This window comes from Sus scrofa, chromosome 18, assembly GCF_000003025.6.
Source record: "Sus scrofa isolate TJ Tabasco breed Duroc chromosome 18, Sscrofa11.1, whole genome shotgun sequence".
Lineage (NCBI taxonomy): Eukaryota > Metazoa > Chordata > Mammalia > Artiodactyla > Suidae > Sus > Sus scrofa.
The window spans coordinates 23,473,738-23,500,552 of NC_010460.4; the positions used below are offsets into that span (position 1 = coordinate 23,473,738).

General features: G+C 38.9%; 1 long non-coding RNA gene across 3 annotated transcripts in view; it reads right to left on the reverse strand.

The window, feature by feature from the left end:
* LOC110257515 overlaps nucleotides 1-7,875 on the reverse strand; it is a 268,751-nt gene extending 260,876 nt beyond the window's left edge. For all 3 annotated transcript variants that reach the window (XR_002340243.1, XR_002340242.1, XR_002340241.1), the window contains exon 1: nucleotides 6,197-7,875. This is a non-coding gene — a long non-coding RNA (uncharacterized LOC110257515). The remainder of the gene's footprint in view (nucleotides 1-6,196) is intronic.

Genomic DNA, 26,815 nt, shown 5'->3' on the forward strand with positions numbered 1-26,815 from the left:
AAGCAGAGAAATAGCTCTGAGAAGGTAGACCTGGGCCAGGGTGTTAATAAAGAGCCTTAAATTAGCAGACTTGGACATTCAAGAGCAAAGACACAAATGTAAATGCATCTTCTACTCCCTGACCCTATGGTAAATTCTGCTTGTGGAATCACTTCTACCTGCAAAGCTAGCTTGGACTTTTGAGGTTGATTCTGGCCCAGGCCAATCAGCATAGGGTGTGATTATAAAAGAATGAGATGGATTTTTTTTAAACAAAATATCAAAGAGTATACGGAGTGATGGTCTGGTCCTTCAGACTGCAGGCAGCCTTTAATTAGTTCCTAATAACTTGAATTTTTGTCATTGACTAATAGCACTCAGTCAAAAATACCATATTATCAACTTGGGTTACCATATTTTGTAAATAAGTAGGAGGTATTTATTATATTGTTTATTTTGACTAATCGTTTAAATCAGTTCTTTAAAACATCTCCATTTATGTAGTTTAGAAATAAGGTAGAGTTATATTGTTCACAGCAATAATAAAGCAGAGTTGGTCAAAGCTGGCATTTGCTCATTTCCTCAAGCCTAATAATAGTTACTATAGAAATGAACAAGTGAGTCAGACTTCCGGGCTGGGCTGCCCTCCTAACCCTCCTTCTGCCCTTCAGCCTGGCCTACAGTCTCGGGTGTGAACACCAGAGTCTATCTTTGGCACTGCTCAGACTCTTGTTTGCTGTTAAAGGGCAGATGAAGGGAAGAGGAAGAGGAAAGAAACTGAGTGAAATAGAAAAGGGCAGAGGGTGGGGAGGGAGGACACAGAGAGAAAATAAAATTATTTCTCTTCTGTGTCTCGTACAGTCTCTGAAGGTAACTAATTCCAAAATTCCAAAAATGCACCTCCAAAGTAGCTCAAAGCAGGGACTGAGGCAGAGAATCACCTTCTTGTCACCTCCACCTGCCCCCACACTCTGCCCTGTCTGGTTCAGGCCTTTACCCCTAAAGGTGCTGCCTCTTTCCATGCCTGGATCCCAGAAGGGCAACCCGGAGAAATGAAGGACGTGTTTAAGACCACACAGCTGGTCATCTGCGCCAGCATTCACACAGAGTCCATGAGTTTCTCATGATAGACTCATGGACTCTGGACTCGGTGTGGATGGCAGACACAGGGCCAAAATGATGCTCTCTTTCTGATATCTAAAACTAGGGACACAGAGCTTTCATTAGCCTGTATGAGAGCTTGAGGTAAAAGACCAGAAGGACTTGGGAATTATGCATATATAGCAAATCTGTTAAAAAAAAAAAATGAAGCTAATGTTCATCTAAGATGGAAGGTGTGTGTGTGTGAAAGATAGAGTGACGGAGACAGAGAAAAAGACAGAGGCACAAAAAGAAACTTGATTATTCTTTCCTTTCCAACTCCTGCGAGGACCAGCTGCACTTACTGAAATTAGAGCTTACAAAAGCCCGTTTTTTTTTTTTTTTTTTTTTTTTTTGGTCTTTTTAGGGCCCACACCTGTGGCACATTGAGGTTCTCAGCTTAGGGGCCGAATAGGAGCTACAGCTGCCGGTCACAGCGACACAGGATCCAAGCCGCATCTGCAATCTACACCACAGCTCAAGGCAACGCCAGATCCTGAACCCACTGAGCAAGGCTGGGGATTGAACCTGCGTCCTCATGGATGGTCATCAGGTTCATTAACCACTGAACCACGAAGGGAACTCCAGCCCCTGCAGTCTTAATCATCCCATCAAAATCCTCCTTGATTTAAAATAGTGTTTAAAAGAAATAAACGGAGGCATATTAAAATTTTTAAGAGTGCGTGCAAAAATTAATTCCAAATGTGCAGCACCAAACTAGAAGTGTTTAAGCTGCTTTGCCCACAGGAGCTGGGGAAAGACTAATACAGAGAAACTACAGAAGCAAAGAAATTATTGATTGGCTATAGCTTAAAGCCTAGTTGGCTGTTTGTGATTGCTTGTCGTTAGTGTTTTAACTTCCTAACATTTTGAGGCACTTATGGGCCAAGATTCTGGTTTGCTTACACAGGCCACCCTTGCACTAAAGACATTTCAGTCTAATGGCCTCCGTGTTTAAGTAATTAAACAGTAGGTTGAGGAAATTTGTTTCTTCTAACAACTACTTAGCTCTTGGCTTCCTATCAGCTGAAAATGGGATACTTTGCAAGGCAGTAAGAAAATGGTACTCTAGCCACAACAAATATTTCTTAGTCAGAGGAATCTTTTGTTTGCATCAATTGCAGATCTTTCTCTGGAAGGACCAGCATCCACCCAATGGTTGGTTTCATAGTGTTTACACACACAGCATTGCTGCTCCAAGTGTCCTGGATGACAGAGAAACACTGCTGCTGCTTCCCTCAGCAAAGGTTACATCAGAAACATTCTGTACACCTGCCATTCCAGTTAACCATCAGCATTCTTTGCTTTCAGTGAGACCACGTTTCTTTCCAAAGATGTTGGTTAGATTAAAATATAAAGACTGATATTTGGGGAGTAACGTTTGCTGCATGATTGAAGAAAAAGTTTAATGTAGATTTTTGCCTTAGAGGTTTCTTTCTTCCTTTCCTTTTTTTTCTTTTTTATAAATGGTTATTTTAATCATTTTTATTACCTTCATACACAAGAAAAGATTTTGACACTGGTAAGACATGCTGAAGTTGTCTTCAACTGCAATGAATTTGGTTTCACATATTATTTTAAAAGTAAAGGACTCTTCTGAATAAAGAGATGTAAAGATGAGCCAACATATAAACACATTTCTTAATGGTATTTTTATTGCTAAAAAACAAACAGTGAATTCCAGACAACTCATGTTCAGAATTTCAGTGCACACTTTACCAGATAGAGATGGGATTGAGGGAGCTTCTCTAACATGGAAAACCATTAACCTTGACCAAAGCATACTCTATTACTGGGGTATTATCTTCAATCAAATATTAAAAGTTAGTGCAGTCACTCAGCTGTCTAACTCCCTTTTTATATCATCGGCTCTCCTTTCAAATTCCTTTCTGACACTCAGCTGAATGATTGTACACAATAATAGGAGTTATGAAATAGCAACGTGTACTCTCAAAAAAAAAAAAAGTACATGTTATAAGATCATTAGCAGACCTTGGATGGATAATAAGACTATAATTTCCCATAAGTCAGCTTACCAGGTAGTTCAGGTACATTAAGAAGCTCCTGAAAGAAACACAAATTTCACTAATGGAATTTCAGACCCTGAAGAGATACCTGTCGTTATCTCAAGTCCAGAATGGATCCTCTGTCACAGCAGAGAAAACCTCCTTTGAGGAGCTCAAACACCCTTTCACCATGTCTCTAATTTCACAACAGTATTTTCCATTGCTCCTTATTCGTGAATTAAATTTTAAATTATTTCACATTCTGAAATAATTGCAAATAGGCCAGATCAGGTTTTCAGGATTGGGAGCCATCACAGTACTATGCTTTGCCATTCTTTTCTTTTTTTCTTTTTTCTTTTTTTTTTTTTTTTTGATGTAGCTTTACCACCAAGTCACAACATACCACATTTACCAATCTAAGATTCAAATCATGACAGACGAGACTCTTTTTTTTCTCAAAGTAGAAAGCAGAAAATTACGCAGTCTGCCATAGCAGGACTTGAGTGTGAGGGAATCTTTAAAACCAAAGTCTATCCTGCCATTAAAAAAAATTAAGATATTTTTCTTTGGTGTTTTTTACCAAGTTACTTGATCATAACCAAAACGTGGGGGCCCCTATAAGTCAATCATGAACCTCACTAAAATGCTACCTGTGACACTGTCTTTAAAATAACATTATACTAAATTAAGGACCATCCTTCTTCTCAGCCCACGGAGTGAAATTTAAGCGGCTCAGAAATTACAGTTTATTCAAGAATGATTTATATTCCCTTAGTTAAGGTGAAAGACACCTTGTCCATGTGGAGTTGAGATGGGATCCTAACAGTGACAAGATGTAAACGAATACTAGTGCCTTTGGAGTAGTGGGAAGGAGAAATAGTATGACAATTCCTGAGGGACTGGATAAAATATTCTTTCAGGAAGAGAGAAAATTGTGTGGGAAAAGTAGGCTGAGAGGCTTAAAAAGACATTATAACACCGCCCGGGATAACTCCTATTTAATAAAGTTCTTATGGTTCTTTAGAAATAAATGACTTGGAAGAAATCCAAAATAGCCCTGCATTTTTAAAAAATAACCCTGCTTTAAAGTACATAGCAGGCTTCAAATGCATTAGCCCAGGTCATGTTTCTCTCCCATCATCTTCCAGCATATGTACCCATGACATGTTTAGCACTGAAAAAAATCTTGCAGATGGCCAATAGGCACATGAAAAAAATACTCACCATCACTAATTACTAGAGAAATGCAAATCAAAACTACAATGAGGTGCCACTTCACAATGGTCAGAATGGCAATCATTAGTAAATCTACAAATAACAAAAGCTGCAGAGGGTGTGGAGAAAAGGGAACCCTCCCACACTGTTGGTGGGAATGTGAATTGGTATAATTACTGTGGAAAACAGTATGTAGGTTCCTCAGAAAACTAAATATAGAACTACCATACGACCCAGCAATCCAGACAAAACTTTTCTTGAAAAAGATCCATGCACCCCTATATTCACTGCAGCACTATTCACAATAGCCAAGGCATGGAAACAACCTAAATGTCCATTGACAGATGAATGGATTAAGAAGATGTGGTACATATGAACAATGGAACACTACTCAGCCATAGAAATGAACAAAATAATGCCATTTGCAGCAACATGGATGGAAATACAGACTCGCACACTAAGTGAAGTAATTCAAAAAGAGAAAGACAAATACCATATGATATCACTTACATCTGGAATCTAATACTGGCACAAACTAACCTATCTAAAGAAAAGAAACAAACTCATGGACATGGAGAACAGACTTCTATAGTGACAACAGCTTTCCAACACATAGACTAAAGACGAAAAATCATACGATCATTCCACTGAATGAAGAAAAAGAATTAAACTCAACATCGATTCCTAATAAAGAAAAAACTTTTAGCAACTAAGAATAAAAGGGAGTTTCCTTATTTTAATAAAATATCCCCCACCGCTTAAAAAAAGAACGACAGCCAGTATCATTCTTAATGGAAAATATTGACAGCTCTCTAAGATAAGAAATGAGACAGGGATATATTTTCTTTCCATTCCTATTCAAACTGTAGTGAAGAAGGAAGATATAAATATGGAGGAGAAAAGTTAAAACTTTTATTATTTACACACACACACCCCTACACACATTATATATGTAGAAAATATCAAGGATATGTAGATAAACTGTTAGAATTTAAAATTAGTATCTAAAAATCAATCGTTTCTATAGAGTAGCCACAAAATACATAATTTTTGCAACAAAAAAAAATAAAACAACTTCAGGATTTATTCATTCAATAAACATCATGTATTATCAGATATTTATCATTAACAATGCTTATTAAAAGAGAAGCATTACACAAGAACTAAGGTGCTTCTTGTGTCTGGTTTCTTTAACAACTGGCATTTATTCCACGCATGCTTGAACTAACAGGTTTTTTTTTATTATTTTGTTTAGTTTGGGGTTTGGAATTTTAAATGATTAACTTAGATCTCTTGCAGACATAAAAAGTCTCTTGGGTATAAAAAGTCTGATAGGAAATCATGAAGATATATACTCAATTTCCTCGCCCCATGCTCACTGTGGTAATAGTTTCGAATTTGTCATTTTTATTATTTTGAGCACTAAAAAATCAACATCAGGGTTCTGGCTCAAGATGGTGACATAAGAGGATCCTGAATTCACCTCTTCCCACAGCCACAGCCAATCTACAGCTCCGTAGGAAACAACCTCCTCTGAAAAAAAAAAAAAAACCTAAAAACTGCCTGAGCCACTTCCATGCATCTGACAGAGGAGAGAAGCCTGTGAAAGTGGGTGGAAGAGGCTGGGCCGCCAGCTGGTGGGGAACCCCACCCCCACAGTCCAGAGAGAACTCAAAAGCCCCGGGGCTTCTTCCCAAGGAGTGAATGTGAACTCCACACCAAGACCTGCCCCTGAGACATAAGCACCCCCCTCCCCGCCACCCCCCAAACATCCAGCTTTGAAAACCAACGGGCTTGGAGTCCACACAACCCACAGTTATAAGCATCTGAGAAATGGCTCGAGCGCTCAGACTCACCTGCTCAAGGACCCGGGGCAGAGGCAGCAGGTCCAGGGATGCCCAGACTTCACGGGAGGAGGCTCACCGGCTGGTCTTGGCCCCTGGCCCCAGGCCAGATGCCCCAGGCGTCTGGCCTGACTGGCATCTGGCGGCCCGCATCCTCTCCAAGATGGAAGCTGGCGGGACCCATCTTTTTATCCTTCTTTTCCCCGCCTGGGCGTCCTCTTCCTGCTCTCCCGCCGCCTCCCAGGCAGAAGCTCAGCCACTCGTCTGGTGCTTTGATTTCTGCAGCTGGCACCTGGCGGGGGGAGGTCCCTGGATCACCTGGCTCTGCGGCCCGCTGGGCTTACGCTGAGGTCCCACAGAACTGAGTGTACCTGCCTGTTTTAAAAGCTGCTGCCTGAGGGTCTGGCCTCCAATCTGCCTGAATCCTTTTGCTGCCTGAGAGCCTTCCCTTCCAGACACGGACAGCTCTAGGAAAGCCCTCAACTACTAGGCACCACCAAAAATAAAATAGGCCTCTTGGACTATCACAGAGGTTTGAGAGACAACCAAGAGCCAGGGCAGGGTGGAACAAGGAGGTTCATCGCCTACACGAAGCCCCTCCTTCAACACTGGGAGGCATAAAAGGAGCCTTGTCAAATAGAATGGACATATTTGCTCCTCCTTCTATACATTGTTGTGGCGTGGTCTTGCTGGTTTAAAAAAAGCTCTTTCTCTATGTCATCAAGTGTTTCTGGGTCAATCTAAGTCCCTATTAATGTTGGACATGCTGTAAAGACAGGGATAAGCAGGGAACTAGATGTTGAGGGAAAGGGAGAAAGAGAATGAACAATTCTGGTGTAGTATTCACCTCTTTTGGGGTCTGATCGTGATAAAGGTGAGTTAATATACAATGGGACCCACAAAATGGAAGCCACCACAGTGGCCTGGCCCAGGGCACAGAGTGAAATCTGACTCAGCCTGCACTTACAGTAAACACCTCCCCACCACGAAAATCTAGCACACGCCAATCTCAGCCCTCCAGCTTCAGCTGGCTCACCTTACCTTAGAAAAGAGGACCCATTAGCCTACTAATAAAATCCCTGCCCTCAGGGTCAGTTGTGCCTGTTTCTGCATTACCTCTTTTCACACTCTGTAAAACTCGCTTTTGCCTAAAATCCCTTCAGAAGATGCCTTACTGGGGGCGAGGGGGGCACTTTACTCCCCATTCCATGGATCATTTTCCCTTGAATAAAAGACATCAAATTTTTTACTAAATTGTTTTATTTTTGCCATTTGATAATAACAAATGAGGCTGTGCTTTTCACTTCATCCATTCTGTGCTAGTGACTAGAATACACGAGGTCTTTAAGGATAGAAAATGTGCCTTTTACTTAGTGACTCTCTTGAACAGCATTTAATGAAATGCTTATTTACTGACTATTTAGATTCCCACCTGCCTATCAATCAGTCCTTAATCATTTTCACTCTTGCATTATTGGTTGTTTTCTGCTTCAGACCCAGTCTTTAGATTTTTATTTCTAATAGGTTGTGATCAGAAAGAAGTGAATGCACACCTGCAGTGTTGGTGCCTATTTTCCTTCAACTACTGTCTTTTAAGAAGGCTTTCAAAGATTGAAGAAATTTTTCTTTTTTTTTTTTTTTTGGTCTTTTTGCCTTTATTCTAGGGCCGCTTCCCACGGCATACGGAGGTTCCCAGGCTAGGGGTCTAATCGGAGCTGTGGCCGCTGGCCTACACCAGAGCCACAGCAACACGGAATCCAAGCCATGTCTGCGACCTGCACCACAGCTCATGGCAACACCAGATCCTTAACCCACTGAGCAAGGCCAGGGATCGAACCTGCAACCTCATGGTTCCTAGTCGGATTCGTTAACCACTGCGCCACGACAGGAACTCCAAAGATAGAAGAATATTGTTTCTATGTGCTCTTATATTTCAAAGAAAATTTAATTCCATGGTCTTTAAAATTGTTCTTGCAGGAGCTAGCCCCAAGTGGTAGTGATTCCATGCTTAGTTCTTATCCACAGGTATCTTCCTCATGAGCCTAGGTGGCTGGGGAGGGGATAGATGACCAGGTTCACTTCTGAACACCAAGAGTGTGCGTTTGTGTTTGTAGCATCCAGGATTTGTTGAAAGAGTGTGTCATATCAATAACGAAGTTTACAGTTACGGACATTTGGAGGCAAAAATAATAATTGCCTGTGTTCAATTTTAGTTTTAGTTCGTATTTTTTATTCCCATTTCAAAAGAGAATGACCACTCTTAAAAGGCAGCTGAGCTGAAATCCTGTGCTGATGATTTAGCCCTTCATTCAAGCTTGAAATGCGTAAAGATGAAAATCAATGCAAAGTTCTCATTAATGACACAAAAATGGGAATATGGAGGAGCACATGGCTTTCTAAAAAGAATGTTAAATTATCTGATTTTGGCAGTATCTGTACAGCTAAAATCTCTCCTCCCTACACTGTGCCCTCAGAAAAGATATTTGTGGATTTTAAAGGCCAAGAAAATCATAATAAAGGGCATTCAAAAGGAACCTCAGAGAGTTCCTGTCGTGGTGCAGGGGAAATGAATCTGACTAGGAACCATGAGGTTGCGGGTTTGATCCCTGGGCTCACTCAGTGGGTTAAGGATCCCGCATTGCTACGAGTTGTGGTGTAGGTAGCAGACTCACCTCAGATCTGGTGGTGCTGTGGCTCTGGCACAAGCCGGCAGCTGTAGCTCTGATGAGACCCCTAGCCTGGGAAACTCCATATGCCGCAGGTACGGACCTTTTAAAAAAAAAAAGCTTCAGGGATTTTATGCTTCCAATTATCTTTCTCCTTATTAAGGACTGTTCCTTTCATATTATTTTGCATCGGCTTTTAGTGAGCTGAGTTGAAAAGCAGTTTCACCTTGCTCTGGGAAAATAAGAATCTGAATCCCCAGTTGGAGGAAAGGAAATGCATACCAGCCATCATTATTTAAGCACACCTCTAGTTTCAGAGCTGTCTAAAAATGTGAATAGCAGGAAAACACAAAAGAATCTGTTCTTTGTGCCAGTCTGGAACCAGGAAGTGATGAATCCCACTGGAGGGAGCTTGTTTCTACTTAGTTCCAAACCGAGTTCCCTGATGAAAGCATCTTGCAGAGGTAGAGTGAGGCCTTGCTTTGTTAAGTCAATGGTCGGCTTACCTCCAAAGCTTCAACCAGCAGGCCTTGTTCTTTCTATTCTGTTCCGAACCAGTTTCAAGAGCAAAAGACTGTTTTTTCAAGACTGGATGCTATGAAGGACCTTTGGAAACCAAATAGTCTCTGGTACATGCTCTTGCATACCAATGTCTCCAAAACTCATCTGGCTTTCACGGATAATTTAAGGTTGCATATCCTAAAATAGCTCCGTATGTTTATCTCTTGCTATAACACCTATATTTTAAGTAAGCAAAGTAACTAGCTTAACATTTTAGGAACTTAAAAATTATGAGAAAAAATAAAATAAATTGCAAAAGGGACTCTAGATGTAAAAAGAAAAAAAAAACAAGAATAAATTTCCTTTTTTCTCTACTTTGGAACTAAAAGCAGCATAAAAAGAAAAGAATTGAGGTCATTGGGAAGGAGGGAGAGTGTAAAGTGTGGGAGAGACTCACCAAATCCAGATAATGGGGCTGTACCTGTATGAAAGATAGAAATGTTAAACTGTGCAATTAAAATTAGAAATATTTCCACATTATTACTCTTTACCTTCCTCCTGCATATCAGAATTGATATATTAGGCTATCTTATGAGTAATTTAATCAGGACAAGACCCCTGGGAAATGAGGCCCAAGAGTTTTCTAAATCTTGTCATCATAAACTAGAATATACAAACTAGCCAAATTTCTATCCCAAATAACTTTAAAAAACATTTTATATACATGTTTTTCCCATTCTAAACTCTAATATTTTCAGCAATTTAATTCACTGGTGCACTGAACAATGAAATTCTCTTTGACCAAAATTTAGCCAGGCTCCTCTGAATCCTCCCCACCCCTACCTCGGCCTGCTGAGCTCACAGTTAGCAAAGAATCCTGCTAAACTAGTTAATAGAGAATCCCTGCCCTTGATATCCATTCAGGTCCTCTTCCTCCACCCTTGGTATCTAATCGAGTTCCTCTTCCCCCTCATCCTTAACACCTAACCAAGTTAGTAACTTTCCATCCACTCCCTCACTTTATCCATTGGCTATACATCCCTACTTGTTACTGTTGTATCCAGGGTTGAGTTCAGTCTCTCTCACCTATTGCCATAGCCTTGAATAAAATCTTCCTTGCCATTTTAACATGTGTGTGGTGTGATTTTTTTTTTTCTTTAATAATAGCCTCTGACTCAGGACAAGGATGTGGTTAATGTTGGTGTTCTGCAATAATCTGACTGGATTCAGACCCAAGTATAGCATTTGCGTGGTTACTCAATATTTACTTGTTCAAGTTTTAATTTTCTCACCCATAAAGTAAGAATAATAATAAAGGTTCAATACGCAGTTGTTGACAGGTTTAAACAAGAGGATCCTTGTGAATTTGTTCCTGTGTCTGGCCCAAAGGTGGCCTTTGTTTCTTTAGAAAGGAACTGGATCAAGGATCCATAATCTTCTCTTTTAATATCCTGATAAATACTTGACAAACCAGACTATCTTCAGAAGACATTGGACATTATTAGGTTCTTCCAATATTCAGGGCTTTTCCAGGGAAGAGGAAGATGAACTGTTAACAACCAGAGGACAAACACATGAACTGCTTGGTGCTCTTGCTCTAGCATGGGAGGTTGGATTGAAAGTCACCAAAATTTCAAACTCCGCTCTAGCAGTAACAAGCACTCAAACATGCTTCTTGGAAACTTCTTTGAATTATTAGCATTGTGATATCTTATCTTTCTTTTTAAATTATGTCTTAATTTCATTTATACCCTTAATAAATAGTAAATTCAAATTGTGTCCTCTTCTCTTTTTAACAGAGTGGTCTGAGGGAAGAGATGCTGGATGATTTCCAGGACAAGGAAGATGGATAGAAGAAAGAAGAGGTCAGATTCAACCTGAAATAAATACATTGGAAGGAGGGATAAGGACTAGACAGAAAGAGACATTATTAGGTATCATTTTAGGGTTGACCCACAAGCCTGGCATGATTTTCTGCTTCCTCTTCTGAGAAGTCTTCTGGGGAAGACTCTTCAGAATTGGGTAAAAACAGCTAAAACATTAATTCCTCCTCAAAAAAGAAGAAAGGAGGCATGAAATTCTAATTGGTACTTGGTACTCTCTTTTCATCTCTGGGCCTGGCAAGGACTTAAAACTTCCTCCCTCCTAGGTGCTTTCGTGGTTTACTGGAGAATCCCCTCAACTGTTAACCTAGACGGCCTAAATGATAGCCCAAGCTTGCCTAACTTACTTTCTTCCTGACTATAGGCCCCTAACCTCCCTTGGCTTAAAGTATTTTTTTTAGAAAATTTGTGAGTTCCCATTGTGGCTCAGTGGGTTAAGGACTCAACCTTGATGTTGTCTCTTAGTGGATGCGGGTTCCATCGCTGGCCTTGCTTAGCAAGCTGCAGGCTAAGTCACAGATGCTGATTGGATTCCCTAGTCTGGGAACTTCCACATCCCAAAGGTGCAGCCATTAAAAAAAATGAAACAAAAAACAAAACACTTTTTTTTTTTTTGGTCTTTTTGCCATTTCTTGGGCTGCTCCCGCGGCATATGGAGGTTCCCAGGCTAGGGGTGTGATCAGAGCTGTAGCTGCCAGCCTACACCAGAGCCACAGCAACGCGGGATCCGAGCCGCGTCTGCAACCTACACCACAGCCCACGGCAATGCCCGATCCTTAACCCACTGAGCAAGGCCAGGGATTGAACCCACAACCTCATGGTTCCTAGTCGGATTCGGATTCGTTAACCACTGAGCTACGACGGGAACTCCAAAAAAAAAAAAAAAAAAACCTTTAAAAAAAGAAAATTTGCTATTGTAAATTTTCTCTGAACCTTTGAAATGTAAATTATCTCCCAGAAACGTAAACATCTGGAAAGATTGTCCCCTTCCTCTCAATCTCTGATAGAGTAGGAGCCTAACTTGATAAGCACTAATTAGCATACACAAATGGCCTAATCACATTGACCAATCTCCTCTAATATCCTCCAATACTTTTCCACTAGCTCACCCTGGAGCTTAAAAGCCCTCCTACCTTTTGTTTCAGCAGAGCTGAATTCAGTTGACCCCTATTGCAGTGGTTTTGAATAATCTTCTTTGCCCTTTTTAACAGCACCCAATGTGATTTTTTTAATATATATACTGTAAATATCTCAGTTACATTTTCTTAGGCCAGAATGAATGAATCTATATTCTGGCTCTTACCTCATGGCTCCTTTATCAGCCCTTAGGCATCCCGGGAATACAGATTTGCTGACCTAGAGACAACATTAAGTGGGATATGGATTCCCAGAGCAATGTACTAGTTCTAAAATGAAGGTCTGGAGTGGTTTGCCTCCACCTCAAAAGGTCCAGGTGGGAACTTTCACATTTGGAGTTTGGGGCTTTCTAGCTTCTGCCTGGTACCTCCTCAGCTTTCATAGAGTCTCTGGCTTTGTCTGGACTGAGAGCAATCCTGAGGCTATCCCTTTAAATTGGTTGTACAATCAGAGACTGTCCTAGTGAAGAGGCTCACAATGAAATGAAGATGCTTTTCTCTCCCCCAGTCTGATACCCATGCTCTAAACAGTCCTATCTAGGTGGATCTAAAATCACCCCACTTCAGAGCTCACACTGTGGTACAACAGGATTAGCGACATCTTGGGAGTGCTAAGATGCAGGTTTGATCCCTGCCCTGCACAGTGGGTTAAGGACCCAGTTTTGCCACAACTGTGGCTTAAGTCGTAACTGTGGCTCAGATCTGATGCATGGCATGGGCACTCCATATGTCATGGGGTGGTCAAAAATGAAATAAAATAAAATCACCCCTCCTTTCAGAATCTTCCCTTCATCGTGGTTTAGGTAGACCAACCTGAATTACAAGGAGCCAGTTGAGTACAGCAGGTGTACAATCTGAAGGAATTCTAAGACAGCTGGTGAAATGAATCCAAGCAGGAGTTCTTTGAACAGAACTAAATAGAAAGATAGAATACAAGTAGAAATGCCTAGCCCAAAGGGCAGGAGAAAGTGAGGTCATTCCTTAAAGACAGTGTTTAAAGTCTAAAACCCAGACATGAAATAGTTAAAGCAGTTACACTTGACACACAAAGGAAAGAAAGAAAAGTAACAGGAATATTCACCCTTAAGACTACTACATGTAGATAGAGGGCTAAGTGTGCACCTAGGATAAATAAACCCACTCTTTGTTAAGTTACAATGTTTACCTCTAAGAGCAAGTACAGTTGACCTTCGAACAATATGAGGGTTGCGGCAGCCGCCCTTGTGCAGTTATCAGTATATAACTTTGGACTCTCCCAAAACTTTACCATTACTAATAGCCTACTGTTGACTAGAGAAGCCTTACCAGTAATGTAAACAGTCAATTAACACATATGTATTATATGCTACATTCTTACAATAAAGGAAGAGGAAAGATAATGTTATTAAGAAAATCATAAGGATGGTACTTAGCAATACTGTTAAGTTTACATCATCTGTTTACAAGATGAATTATCTGTCGGTACCTATGTCAATACTGTCTTATACGATACAAAACACTGTAGATGTGATATGTATTACTAACCCTAGACATCAAAATGAAAAGATAATGTGAAAATTTTATATTTATTTATAGGTACTATCTGCATATAAATACACCCACACAGTTCAAACCAGTGTTGTTCAAAGGTCAGCTGTACTTCTGTAATTATAGGAAGAAACAGAAGAAAGAAGCCCCTATTGGTTGCTAGTTATAGTGCACTAGGTCTGCAAGTAAAACTGAATTGCAGACATCAAGACAGAGCTTATAAATTTTAGTTACAGGCAAAATCTTTCAGAACTTTATATCTGATAATCCAAAAAATTTCCAAATAACTTCATATTATGGCTTTCTAATATCATGCCAGATGAAAATGAAAATCCTGGGTTTGACAGGTTTTTTTTTTATGTTCTCTCAGCAAATATACTACACATTTTCTTTTTTTGTAAATAGCTTACAGTGACCAAGTAACTGCATCAATTTAACAATCTACTGTTAAAATCAACAACTTTAACACTTGTCTGTGGTTGAAAACAATATTTTCTAGAGCTAAATTGCCTTATTCTAACTGCAATTTTTTTGAATTGCGACCATTTGAACAAATCTGTTCAATTGAAAATAGCCTTTAAAATCAGCCTGAGTTGTTCAACCATAATTTAAATGTTTTATAAAATGCTACCTTGTGTCCAAAAGAGAAACCCTGCTTTTGAAACATTTATTTATACTACATAATTCACTGATCTTTACCTGGATAATTTTAGAAGACAAAAACTATTTTTCCAAAATTTACCAAGTCTCTAAAATTTTTTCCTGAACATAAATATTTTTTTGTTCTCACCTTGTTAACTGAATGTATTTCAAAAATTCCCTTTTAAATGTTTTATTTGCACCTAAGTATATGAAACTGCAATGTTACATGTTCTACATCATATTATTTAGAATTAAGAGAATATTTTTAAGCTGAACCTTTAAAATTTTAGTACAATTTAATTTTAAAAAGCAATATATTAAAAAGATTTTTTCATCATAAAGGTGCCTTTTAATTGATATTTATTAATTTTTTATCTTCTAATTTTTCAATTTGAAATAATCTCATTCTTATAAAAATAGTTGCAAAAGTACTACACCTACAATATGCCTTTTATCCAATTTCCCAGGTTATTGATATCTTACACAACCATTGTACAATTATCAAAATCAGGAGTGTGTCTTTCTCCATTGACTTTTAATCTCTATGTGTCTTCATATTTAAAGTAGTTTCCTTGTAGACAACATATAGTTGGGTCCTGTTTTTAACTCGCTCTCAATCTCTTTTAATCGTGCATCGAGACCACTAACATTCAAAGTGATTACTGATACAGCTGGATTAATGTCTACTAGTTACTGTTTTCTGTTTGTTGCCTCATTCTTTGTTCCTATGTTTCTCTTTCATTTTTTCCTGATTTTTGTGATATTTTTGAGCATTTTATATCACTCAATTTTCTCACCTTTCTTTTCGTATCAGTTATGTTTCATTTTTTACTTTTCTTCCTAAAGTTTGTATTATACATTTATGATTAATGGATGAATTTATTTGAATAACACTATACCACTTCATGGGCACTAAGAGTACCTTGTAATAATAATATAACCCTATTTTTTCTCTCTGGTCCCTTGTATCACTGATGTCATTTAATTTACTTATACATAAACATTCATAAGTGTAAATATATGTATGTATATATAGCATAACCTAAATGTGCATAATTGAATATATTGTTACTATTATTATTTTGAACAGTTACTTTTTAGATCAATAAAAATTAGAAAAAGAAGTTTTAATTTTACCCTCAATTGTTTCTTCTTTGATACTCTTCCTTTCTTTACATAGTTCCAAGTTTTTTGTTTCATTTTACTTCTCTCTTAAGATTTTCTTTTAAGATTTCTTGCAAGGCATATCTACTAGCAGCAAATTTCCCCAATTTTTGTCTAAAAGGTGTTTACTTTTCCTTCACTTTTGAAGGATAATTTTGTAGGGTACAGAATTCTAGGTTGCTGGGGTTTGTCTATCAAGACTCTAATTTTCGCTATACTCTGCTCTTGTTTGCATGGTTTCTAAGAAATAGTCAGGTATATAACTCTTATCCTAATTTCTCCATAGGTTTATCCTCTGACCTCTTTCAAGATTTTTTTTCTTTATCTTTGATTTTCTTTAGTTTGAGCATGATGTGCCTTGCTGTAATTTTTTGCATTTATCTAGCTTGATGTTCTCTGAGCATCCTCCATCTGTGGCTTGATATCTGTCATTAATACGGAGAAATTCTGTCATTATTGTTTCAGATATTTTTTCTGTTCCTTTCTTTTCTTTCTGGTTTTCCCCTTACATGAACTTTACACTTTTTGTAGTTGTCCCAGAGTCCTTGAATATTCTATCTCTTTTCAGTCTTAGTTTTCTTTGAGATATAGTTTTGGAGATTCCTATGGAGATATCCTCAAGCTCAGAGAGTCTTTCCTAAGCCATGTCCAATCTACTAATAAGCTCATTAAAAGCATTTTTTTTTTAAATGTCCCTTATGATGTTTTAGCATTTCTTTGTTCTTTCTTAGAATTTCCATCTCTCTGCTCACATTGCCCATCTTTTCTTGATGCTGTCTCTCCTCACTTCTAAGGAGTCAAAAAGAGTTGATTTTTTTTTTCAATCTGTTCAGCTTTTTACTTACTAGGACAGAGCAGAAATGTCCAAGTTCCCTAGAGACAAAACCCTCAACTCTCTTTTAAGTTAATAGTTTTCTTTGCATGAAAATTTCATTTTTATGTAGTTAAATGTATATCAATTTATTTATTGCCTCTAAATTTCAAATACAGTTTAAAAGCCTTTCCCTACAATGAAGTTAAAGAGGAACCTACCTGTGTTTTTCTCTCTTGCATGGTTTCATTTTTTTTCTTACATTTATATACCTGTTCCATTTATTCTTCTATAGTATGTTTAGGTTATTATAGGAGCTTATTCTTATGTATAGTATGATGTAACTAATTTTTTCTCCAAATTTTTACCCAGTTATCTCAGCACCACTTACTATAAAGTTCACTTCTCCTATAGTGATTTGAGATACCACTTTTATATTATACTAAATTTCCATATGTGCTGTTTCTATTTTTGGATTTCTCCCACCCCTGTTCTATTGCTCTAGCCTGTTTGCCTATTCATGAGCCAGTATCACACTGATTTAATTATAGTGACTTCCTAGTGTGCTTTAACGTCTGGTAAATCTTGTCCATCTCGTAGTTTTGCCTTTCAGTGTTTTCCTGGCTATTCTTAAATTTTTCAATATGAACTTTAGAAACAATTTGTCTAGCTTCATTTTTTTTTAAAAAAAGTTTGCTGGTATTTTTACTGAATTGTATTAACATTTAAATTAACTTACGAAAAAGTGACAACTTTATGATGTTGAGTCATCCTATTCAAGAACAGAGGAATTTTTTTCTTTTGTCCAAATCTACTTCTGTGTCTTTCAAGAGAAATTCATATATGTGAAGCCATTTAAGTGTAGGCAAATTTAACAAGTCAAAGACAGCAACTAAACTTAACGAGTTCACAAGTGCAGTTCAGATCCCTGGTGGATACAGCCTGAGACTCAGGGTCCAATAGAAACCTGTGGATGAGAATCAAGACCATAATGAATCCCTAAAATTATATACAAAACTCTGTGTGTGGTTTGTGTGAATGTGTGTATAGCTTAAATTGAATTTTTATTTTCTTGTGTTTTCTCTGAAAGATTATTACAGTTTTCCTCTGTATTCTCATTCAGGTAAAAACTTTCTAGAGTATGAAATTCCCCAATAGCAATCTTATATGTTTATAAGAAAGAAACACAGTCATCACAATTTGCTCTTTTTCTTTCTTTTTTTTTTTTTGTTTGTTTTTTTTTGTTTGTTTCCAAGTCCAATGAACCAAGCAGCAAATAGTTTCTCTCCATCTAGAATTGAGCCAGGCAATCTAATAGAAGGATGTATGAGAATGATCCCATTACTCAAAAAACTTGCAGACTTATTTGCAATAAGACACTAAAATCAAGTCAATAACCGGAAAAGTCACAAGCAATCTAATTCAACAAAAAGTTCAATAACAAAGAGACTGGCAGATATCAGAGCACTCTGTCTGTGTGGAAATGTCTTACAGTTAGTTTTTTCCATCTAGAAAGCAGAGATTCCAGATAATGTGATGTAGGTTATAAAAACATGATTGTGTTATTTCTTATTCCCAAGATTTCCTGCTTTCATTTTCTGACAATAACAAAATGGAAGGTTTGGAATAGGGTAAAGAAAAAATTTTCTTTTCTTTCCTTCCTTTCTTTCTGCCTCTTTCTTTTTTTTAGCAGAGCAATTGTTTTTATTAGATTAACTTTCCACAGGCAATGATAACTTGAATTTGGCCACATCCCTGCCACTTGACCCTCCATTTTTCTGTATTTTTCTTCCCAGGTTTATGCCTCATATCTTGTACTCTCTCCTCTATTGCATTCTTATTTTTCCATTTGCATCTTTTCCCTCTCCAGGTTTATGCCTATACCTCTCATACCTATTAAGAACATTGTTTATTCTCATTTAAAAATTTTAGCACTAATAATCTTTTCAATTATCTAGATCAGTAGTTCTTAATCTTGTTTATGGGATAGAATTGCCCGAGCAATTTTTAACAAATACTGAGAGCTGTGTCCCACCTTGGGATATCATGTTTAGTTGGCCTGGGTGGGGCCCAGCCATTGCTATAATTTAAAATTCTCCCCAGTGAACTAAATATGTAACTGGGGTTGAAAATAGTGACCCAGAACCACCATCCATCCACAGATTAGTTCTGCGCAGGGACCTGTAAGTTAACTTTTCAAAAGTCCATGAAAGCTCTCTCAGCCTATATCTTCTCCTGGCTGAATGTGCAATTGCTTTTTCCCTTACCCTTTGGTTCTGTTCAACACTCACAGAATTTTCAGAACTGTAGACATTATCTAGCTCAATTTTGTCGTTCTAAAGAGAAGCAATCTAAAGCTCAGAGAAAAGAACTTACCCATGATCACACAACTTCTAAGTGGAGTGCCAGGTCTCTACTCTGTAATTGCCTTCAAAATAAGGTTTTTCTCTTTATTATTTCAGATAACCCTAGATACATGTTCAGTTGACAGATCTCTCTCCCAATTCTCTTACCTTCCCCTCTTCTTTCCAGCTTGTATGTTTCCCGCCCTATAATGATGAGTTTATGACTTTCTGTTATTGGATTTTAGGATCAAGGGCCTTGAGATATAGGCTTCGTTTCACCTCCTACTACAATTTCTCTCCCATCATAAATTTTGTTCCTTCTAATAATTTCACCCCCAAATCCTACCTTCAGCTGTAAAATAACACAAAGTCATTAGGTAAAGTCTTGGTAGCCCAGGGGACTATTTAAAGAGGATAAAACATGAAACATCATCTATACAAGGAAACTGTGAGTTTTCCCAGATAAGAACCTAAAAGCAAATATATACTATGAGCGCCATCTCCTGGAGAGATCATGCCAACTTGTGGGCCTGCCTGCCCTCCCTGCCAGTGGAGTAGCTTTTACCCTTTTTTAGTTAGTTCATTCATTAATGGGTATTTAGTAATAGGCTTAAGGTGGCTTCCAAAACAAATAATAGATGAGTAAAAACTAAATTTAACAGCATGAGAATCGGTGAAATATACCTTGGAAAGGAAGATAATGGGTCTAGGAGGAGAAATAAGACACCGATCAGCAGAGTTCCCACATAGCAGCATGCAAAAAGCTCTACAGGGGTTCCTGCTGTGGCTAGTGTTCATGAGGACTCGGGTTCAATCCCTGGCCTCGCTCAGTGGGTTAAGGATCCAGCATTGCCATGAGCTGTGGTGTAAGTCGCAAAGGCAGCTCGGGTCTCACGTGGCTGTGGCTGTGGCTGTGATGTAGGCCAGCAGCTGCAGCTCCAATTTGCCCCTCGGCCTGGATACTTCCATATGCCACGGGTGCAGCCCTAAAAAAGCAAAAAGAAAAGGAAAAACTATACATTAAGGGTTTGGAAGGGTTAAATGGTGAGTTTATTATGTGTTAAGTTTTGAGTTGCCTGTTGGGCACCAATGAGGAGCTCTCAAGAATGCGTCTGGGTGTTTAAGGCCTATGAGATAGATTTGAAGGTGGTCGGCACGTGGTTCCTGAAGCACTGGGCTGCATTGGATTTCCCAGAAAACGTGCAGAGAGAGAACAAAATCCGGCTCTTCAGAGACCCCGGAGGAGGACTGATGTTTAAGGGACGGTCAGTTAAAGGTAAGCAGTGTGACGAGTACGGCTTTTGGAGCCAAACACCTGGTTAACATCCCAGTTCCCATACTTGATAAGGCCTTGTTACCCTAAAGTTTAATATTTTAAAATTAGTTTTGCAGATAACCTCGTTATACTAAATAGACATGGCATTGTGTTTGTTTTTAAATCTTGAATGAATGGTTCCTCTGATTTGGAAATGCCTCTTCTGACACATAAAGCTCTAATCTCTGAGCTGGGAAGAGTCTAGACCATGAGTGGATCAAAATAATTGTATTTCTCTTTCTAAAGACGGATGGCAGCTGGGCTAACTGGCTCCCCATCCTTGTCCACCTGCCTTCCAGGCTGTAAACTTCTGGGTCAGGAAAGGAGCAGAGGCCTCAGCAGTTATTTCCCGTTCACACTTTCCAACAGTCCTTCCTGGCCGCTTTCTTAGCTGTAACACAACTTCCTGATCTTGAGAAAGAACATGCCAAGAATTGCCATTTTTCTAGCTATGTCTTGTTTTCTTAGAATTATTCTTTTTGCTCTTTATAAATATCTTGGATGGTTATAAATGTTGCTTGTTTCAGCAAAAATCCCATTTCAGTTATTTTCCACTGTGAACCAGATGAACGTTTTCACTGAAATGGTCACATTGTCTCATTGAATTTCAGGTCACTTGCAATGTCTTTTTTCTTAATTCCACAGAGAAAAGAGAACTGAACTTGCCCTACTCTCACTCACACTCCCTTGGTGGTGCTCAATTTCAGTTGCAAACCTCATACATCACTTCTGTTCAGAAACATGGTCAAAGGAATAATCTTCCAGGCCCCAGAAACTTGGTGAAAGGGTTCTGTATTTCTTAAGGCTCAATTCCTTCTTCATCTTCCCTCTCAAAACTCTGTAATAATTTCTAACCAGGTTTAGATAATGTGTCATAAGATTTCTTAATCTACTGGAATTTTCTATGCCTTTGAACATTTTAATCTATTAGAAAAATACATCATCTCTTGCCATCTGTGCCAACCATATAACCAGCTGCTGGTGTTTCTTCTAGCCTGGGCAACTGTAGCATTTTCCTCTAGCATCTTCCATATGTTCATTTCATGTAGATTTCTGTATCTATTTCTGACCTCTTTTGATTCAATTCCATATTTTCATGATGCATTTTAGCTCTGAGGTAATATTTGACATGTACTTTGAATTTTTTGTTCAATGCAGGGATAATTTTTAATGTGGAATCATATGTGCAGCCAGGAGATTGCATATAAATTCTTAACATCCGTAATATTTATTTAGTAAAACCAAGCAAAGTGAAAGAACAATAATAACCATAACCATAAGACAGGAAAATGAGTCTGTGTTGAAATTCTCTGGTATAATTTATTTTACTACTTATTATTCAATCAACACTGTTTGTGACAAGAGTTATAAGGTTAAAAGAAAGTGTAATATAATACACAGTAAAAATGACCTGGCAAGTTTTTCTTTTTTAAGAATATTAAGTTTACATAGAATTTATATTTATTGGAGTTTCCGTTGTGGCTCAGCAGGTTAAGAACCTGACATAATATCCCTGAGCATGCCAGATCAATCCCTGGCCTTACTCACTGGGTTAAGGATCGGGTGTTTCCACAAGCTGCTGCATAAGTCGCAGATGTGGCTCAGATCTGGTATTGCCGTGGCTGTGGCATAGGCCACAGGTGTAGCTCTGATTTGACTCTTAGCCTAGAAACTTCCATATGCCACAAGTATGGCCATAAAAAGAAAAAACAAAAATATTAAAAAAGAATTTATATTTCATAATAGTGTTGTGGATGTGCATTTTGTAATTATCAAATGTAGAAGTTTTAAAGTTGTGTAGTGGTTTTTTGTTTTGTTTTGTTTTTTTGGTCTTTCTGCTATTTCTTTGGGCCACTCCTGCGGCATATGGAGGTTCCCAGGCCAGGGGTCGAATCGGAGCTGTAGCCACCGGCCTACGCCAGAGCCACAGCAACGCGGGATCCGAGCCGCGTCTGCAACCTACACCACAGCTCACGGCAATGCCAGATCGTTAACCCACTGAGCAAGGGCAGGGATCAAACCCGCAACCTCATGGTTCCTAGTCGGATTCGTTAACCACTGAGCCATGACGGGAACTCCCATTTTTTTTTTTTTGTTTTTTTTTTTGTGTAGTGGTTTTAAAGCTGTGTAGTATGTGTCTGAAAATATTATAAATCATGTTTAATGTCCTCTTATCACTTCTCATCAGTGAAGAGGTAGATAAAAGTGATGCAAAATTACTAGTCAACTTTGGAAATACAAAAATCAGCTGTTGAAAGTAAATTTGATTAATCTTCAGAAAAACAACAGTGGGTATTTCCAGCTCTACCTAGGGATTTGTGAAATGTTCTAATTACATGGAGAATATGGTATAAGAATTAGCTAATCTTAGAATCACAGAATTTTACCAGTAGAACAGATGGCCTAAGAGATCTGACTCCATTATTTTATAACTGAGGAAATGGAGGCCTTGTCCAAAGGAGTGGCTTATTTGAAATTGCACAGCTGGTTAATGAAGAGCCCAGATCCAGCCATAATTCCTGTCTCTCAGAGAAGTTTCCCCTCCCATTCTGCTAGTACAGCCCCATATGCCAATTCCCAGCAGCTGGAACTCCTCTGACAGAGGGACAAGGCCTTTAGCATAACTGTGCCTAAGCAAAATCCATCCAGTCGATTTTTCCTTTCTCCCTGCAGGCCTTCACCTAAGCTTTCCCCTGCTATGGTCCTACTTATTCCTTCCTCACTGAGGCATTCCAGTCCTTAACCTGATTCCTCAATGAGTCCATAGTGGCCACTCACAAGTCGGACCCATTAACCAGGCCAATATGCTCAGCTAGAGACCTAAATAAAATTTCCCATACGGTTTCAGTATGGCCAACAAAGATTATCCCCCAGCCTGGGATCCTTGAACCCCTTGGTAAACAACTGGCATGAGGTTCAACTTGAGAAACCTTTTAAAAATATTTAGAGGCCCCTTTTATTTTTTCCATTGAGACTGAAAATAACTGAATGAACATCAATGGTCAAAATGCATATTCTTATGATTTAGGTCATACGACCTATTTTATTAAGTAGAAGAGCATTTTTAAGAAAACGATTTTAACCAACAAAATATTAGTATCTGGGCACATTTGAGATGAATACAGCTTTGTAATCTTTCATCCATAAATGAAATCACTAGCCACGTCTTAAAGTCAGACAGTCCTACAGATACAAATTATTTATCATTACCAATCTACAGAGGATCTAGGTACCAGATATGAGAAGGTAGCCTTGGAGCAGCTGAGCGGTAGATAAGGACAGATAGAATCTTCATACATGCACAGAATCTACCTTGCTGGGCATTTCATATTCTGTAAACCTGAATAGGGACAAAATAAAAGGTTGTGAACCCCTATTCATGATAGCCCATGAAGGGCTTCAGCTTTAACACTTAATGAATCCATCTAACAAGATATACCTGCTCCTTCATCTTATTCATTTTGCAAGCTAATGTCTTATTGGACCTTAGATAAAACACACACACACACACAAAGAGCAGCAAAGTCATCCAATATAGAGAAACAAAGGAAGGACAGAATGTCAACAGACATTGTAAAGTTTCATTTGGCACATGCACAAAAAGTCATTGTCCCAGCCAGGTGACCATATGCCTATAACATGGCAGAGCTGTTCTCTGGGCACCAATCCAGGGCTTCAGCTACCACTTTCTAATTTGGATTAATAATTCATTGTATTACCTGAAAAGGTTGCAATAAAAAATATCATGTCACCTGAACCATATGGAATCGCCCATCCCAAGTTACACAGTTTTCAGTGTTATCTTGTGAAATGAGTCTTCACTTTATCCTGACTGTGGTAATACACAGTCACTCCATGAGAATGCAAAAAGCAGCATCTATTGAGGGTGACATGGCTACAGGTTCCGTAAGGAAGAAAAGGAAAGAAGAGAGGAAATGAGGATGATAAGAAGGGAAATCAATATGTGTAGAGGCCTACCATGTGCCAAGCATACTGAGAACACACAATCCTTATGACAGTTCTGTAAGCAGGTAATGGTACTGCCATTGGAGAGATGAGAAGACTAAAATTTAGGAAAGGTAGCTAAATTACCCATATTCAGTCATCTAGTTGGAAAGACTCCAAATTCTTCATGGAAATGACCAGCTGAATGGGCAAAGAAACATACCTGAAAAAAAGAAAACCTAGAAAATAGCTCCTAGGCAATATATGAGCAGATATTTGATGTGTGAGACAAATTGAATGCACAAGACCTGAGGACATTTCAAATAATATTAATCAACTAGTATTAGGAAGAATTAGTCAGAACGCTTCATGGAGATGGGACTTGACATGGCTCCAAACCTTCCGCACTTAAAATAATGAGTCTCTCTGTATGTAAATACTGACCTAATTCCTGAAGCTGAGGAACTCTGGATGAGTGCGAAACTTAAAAGTATTTGATTTTGGACAGGAGGAGATTCAGGCTGGCCAGAGTAAAAGGCTGAAGATTGCATCTCTCTTCTCTGTGAGGAGGGAGGAAGGAAGCAGAGAGGAGAGCTTCCTCTTCCAGCAGAAGCCCCTCCAGCTGGTTGATAGATCACATCTGCAATAAAAGGCATCTTTTATGTTCTTACTGTATAATAATTAAAATGCAGCCATGCAGATGCATCAGCATTGCCCACTTTAAAAAGTCACCAATAGGAGTTCCTGTCATGACTCAGTGGTTAACGAACTCAGCTAGTATCCATGAGGATGCGGGTTCGATCCCTGGCCTCACTCAGTGGGTTAAGGATCACAGCATTGCCATGAGCTGTGGTATAATTTGCAGACGAGGCTTGGATCTGGCATCGTTGTGGCTGTGGCATAGGCCAGCAGCTATAGCTCCCATTCGACCCCTCGCCTAGGAACCTCCATATGCTGTGGGTACGGCCCTAAAAAGACAAGAGACAAAATAAATAAATAAAAATAAATAAATAAATAAAAGTCACCAATAATACAAGTAGGATTTTAATCCTGTCAAACCTATCTTGGCTCTTCAAGAGCAATTCCCCTTTGTAAAATAAATAAGTTATTTTTAAATTCTAGAATTCCACTTTTTTTTTTTGGTCTCTTTCTAGGGCCACACCCACGGCATATGACAGCCTACGCCACAGCCACAGCAACACGGGATCCGAGCCTCGTCTGCGACCTACACCACAGCTCACAGCAACACCGGATCCTCAACCCAATGAGCAAGGCCAGGGATGGAACCCACAACCTCATGGTTCCTAGTTGGATTCGTTAACCACTGAGCCACCACAGGAGCTCCAAGAATTCCACTTTTTAAAAGACTGGCTACCATGAAGTTCATGAATGAGACTCATTAGACATATAAAATGTGTGTCATTTTTAGTCTGACCTCTTTCATTTTCAGCATCATGAATTTTCATTAACTTATCTGGGTAGAGAGATGGTCAGATAAACAGTGAAGACTCTTTTGACAACAAGACATTTCACTCCTTTCCCTTGACTATGGAGACACAGCTGAGAGTGACTGGGAAGGAGAACACTTGACTCTCTGGTCTCCAGTTTTCACATCCATCACTGGAGAGAGCTGGAATAGGTGACGGCAATGATTTTTTCCATGTGACATTCTGTGGCTCTAAAGATCAAGCAAGACATAAAAATATCTTCTGGATCTAGCAAGTAGGGAGCCAGTGGTAATAGTAGAGAGTAATTTCTGTGATAGAATTTGGGACAAGGGGAGTTCCCGTTGTGGTGCAGTGGAAATGAATCTGACTAGTATCCATGAGGTTGCGGGTTTGATCCCGGCCTCATTCAGTGGGTGGGGGAATCCACCATTGCCATAAGCTGTGGTGTAGGCCGGCAGCTGCAGCTCCAATTCTACCCCTAGCTTGCCAGCTTCCATATGTTGTGGGTGTGGCCCTAAAAAACAAAAAAAGAATTTGGACAAGGGGTTGGGGAGGGCCAAGCTGAGATGAAATTCCCTGAGGAATGATTGGGGCATAAGCAATGGAAACAGGGATTAGGGTTGTCTTTGAAATAGCTTGGCCCTGAGGAGAAAGAGAGAATAAAGATAGATGGAAGTCAGTGTCCATTTGGGAGGATGGAGGAGGTTGGTTGTTTGCTTACATTTAATGATAAGACATTAGAAGGAATGAAATACCAGCATTTTTAGCAACATGGATGGACCTAGAAATTATCATGCTGAGTGAAGTCAGCCATACAATGAGACACCAATATCAAATGCTTTCACTGACATGTGGAATCTGAAAAAAGGTCAGACTGAACTTCTTTGCAGAATAGATGCTGACTCACAGACATTGAAAAACTTACGGTCTCCGGAGGAGACAGTTTGGGGAGTGGGGGGATATGCTTGGGTTATCGGATGGAAATCCTGTGAAATTGGATTGTTATGATCATTATACAACTACAGATGTGATCAATTCATTTGAGTAATAATAAAAAAATTATGATAAGAGAAAACATAAGCACATTTAAATGATGATGGGAAAGCCCTTCTAAAAAGAGACAAGTAGAAAATATGGAAAAAAAATGAGGGCCGTGGAAAAATACACATGGAGGGGTTTCAAAACATTAAGTGCAGCCAATATCTGGATCACATGGCATAGGAGTACAGTGGAGACTTGCCTACCATA